The sequence below is a fragment of the Penaeus japonicus genome, unplaced genomic scaffold (genome assembly GCF_977035675.1).
Source record: "Penaeus japonicus unplaced genomic scaffold, GWHDUDI00000001_assembly GWHDUDI00000001, whole genome shotgun sequence".
NCBI lineage: Eukaryota > Metazoa > Arthropoda > Malacostraca > Decapoda > Penaeidae > Penaeus > Penaeus japonicus.
In genome coordinates this window covers 25,335,211-25,337,710 of record NW_028234403.1, presented here as the reverse complement: position 1 = coordinate 25,337,710, position 2,500 = coordinate 25,335,211, and the positions used below count along the sequence as shown (strand labels likewise).

The following is a 2,500-nucleotide window of genomic DNA, read 5'->3' as shown; positions in this document are numbered from 1 at the left end:
CCCGCGAGTGATACCGCCGCCGACACGTCTGCAAATGCAACATCACGGGACGGCCTTGGGCGGGGGCAGGTGAGGGCAGGTTGGGGGCAGGGAAAGGTGATTACGAGAGAAGGAGAGGGATGTATACAGAGAAGGAGAGGGAGAAGAGAGAGGGGGGGAGAGGGGGGAGGGGGGGAGGGGGAGAGGGGAGAGGGGAGGGGGAGAGGGAGAGAGAGAGAGAGAGAGAGAGAGAGAGAGAGAGAGAGAGAGAGAGAGAGAGAGAGAGAGAGAGAGAGAGAGAGAGAGAGAGAGAGAGAGGAGAGAGAGAGGGAGGGAGAGGGAGAGAGAGGGAAGGAGAGAGAGTGAGAGGGGGGAGAGGGGGGGAGAGAAAGAAAGGGGAGGGGGGGAGGGGAGGGGGAGGGGGGAGGGAGGGAGAGAGGGAGGAGGAGAGAGAGAGAGAGAGAGAGAGAGAGAGAGAGAGAGAGAGAGAGAGAGAGAGAGAGAGAGAGAGAGAGAGAGAGAGAGGAGAGAGAGAGAGAGAGAGAGAGAGAGAGAGAGAGGGGGGGGGGGGAGGGAGGGGAGAGAGAGGGAAGGAGAGAGAGTTAGAGGGGGGGGAGGGGGGGGAGAGAGAGGGCGGATGAGAGAGAAAGAGAGAGGGAGAGAGGAGTATGTATGTATGTATGTATGTATGTATGTATGTATGTATGTATGTATACATACATGTGGATGAAGAGGAAGATGTGGAGAAGGAGGATCACTATTATTACAAATATCTTCCCCATAAGAATATCAAATGATTATGGAAACTATCTCGTAATAGTATACCGCAAAAAACACCTTACGCACCTGATATTGACGACAAAGGTTGTTTTCTTCAATTAGGACGAGGGCTCTGGCGAAGGTGCAATGCAGACGACCCCGGCAACCATCCAGCAATGCCTGGGTTTACGATCTGCGTAGGAAAGGAGAATTATCCCTTTACAACCAGCTATTCAGTTTTTAATATTTAGCCAACACCACCAGTATCAGTAATAACGAGGTGATGAGACTTGAATTGCACATGGTACATATCAATACTTGTCTATAGACTTGAAGAACGGTTCAGCTGTCTTAATTTTCTTGTTTTCTTTCGTTCTTCGTCCTTCTCCTTCTTACAAACTCACTCGCTCTTTCTCTCTCTAATGTGGAATCCCAGTGGATTTCAGACATCACGATTCATGAGTCTTTTCTTGGTGTGGCTGTTTCACTTTACATACAAACATACATTCAAGTTTGCAGAGTAATGCAACTGATTAAAGTTTCTAGAATCATGAGAAGATGAACTAGATAGGTGTCGGAAGAGCTCGCAAATATCTTTCAAAAGATAGAGTCCCGTTCTTGGAAATGAACATCTAGCTTGCTAATTACTATTCGAAACAACTTTTGAAGATATAAAACGAATATTTCCAAGAGCCTCGCTGGTGTTCAATTCATAAACGGTAAGGGGTATTAGCATGATCCGTGATATGTATTGCTGCTTTACAGTAATTGTCGAAGGGGAACAACATGAGTAAAGGGAAAATCACAATTTCAGAATCGTGGCTATAATGAGTAATGAATTGAAGTTTTTACCATCACGATAAAAAGGGGCAAATCAACAAAAGTGCACAGGGCCACTTTTGCAACGGCGAACGAGCTCGCAGCTCCCACCTGCCATTGCCATGCATGATTGTGACACGTGCACGCTGCCTATGCAAATGGACTGGGCAGCAGGCGTTGGCTGTCAGGTATAATTATGGCTATATAACTGTGATACTCCATACACTATACCTGTGAAACGACTGAGTCAATTGACGTGAGAGAAGCCATGCTTAATTTTCAGTAAATATGTGTGTATGTATGTTTGTGTGTGTGTGTGTGTGTGTGTGTGTGTGTGTGTGTGTGTGTGTGTGTGTGTGTGTGTGTGCGTGTATGTGCGTGCGTGCGGATAAAAATGTACGTGTAGATACATGGGAATATGGATATACAGATAGCAAATTGGGTTTACACACAAACACTCACATACACTATATATAAATTAATAAATACATAAAAACAAACACAAACACACACTTCCTATTAATATGCTGAACCTTCAGGCTCAGCATGTTACATACAGCACACAATCATTTACTTCAACTATGCTTGGTACATGGACATGAATGTACACGTGCACGCACACATGCAGACAAGAAACAAACAGACATTCTAAAACTTGTGATTAAAGCTGAGCAATGCTTTTGCCAAAACTTAACAGCGAAGACTTAGAAACGAGCTCTCCGTCTTATGGAACATGCGGGTTATCCCTAAATCTACAAACTATTTGTGAGGGAGAACATTTTTGAAGTTTGCTAGAGTTTCCAAATGGTTCAAGGCTTAGAAATAAAGATCTGAACCTTAATTTAATATGATCATCAAGTCGTCGACTATTTGGCATCAATAATTTAGACATTTCATAAACTTAGAAATTATTGAGGAAAGAACGTAACATGCTAAGTTGACA

At 44.5% G+C, this 2,500-nt stretch overlaps 1 protein-coding gene across 1 annotated transcript in view; it reads right to left on the bottom strand.

The window, feature by feature from the left end:
• Positions 1–2,500, bottom strand: part of LOC122262626 (uncharacterized) — a 43,073-nt gene that overhangs the window by 19,307 nt on the left and 21,266 nt on the right. Inside the window, exon 3 of the mRNA XM_043030706.2 lies at positions 826–931. The gene's annotated coding sequence lies outside the window, so the exon portion shown is untranslated. The remainder of the gene's footprint in view (positions 1–825; positions 932–2,500) is intronic.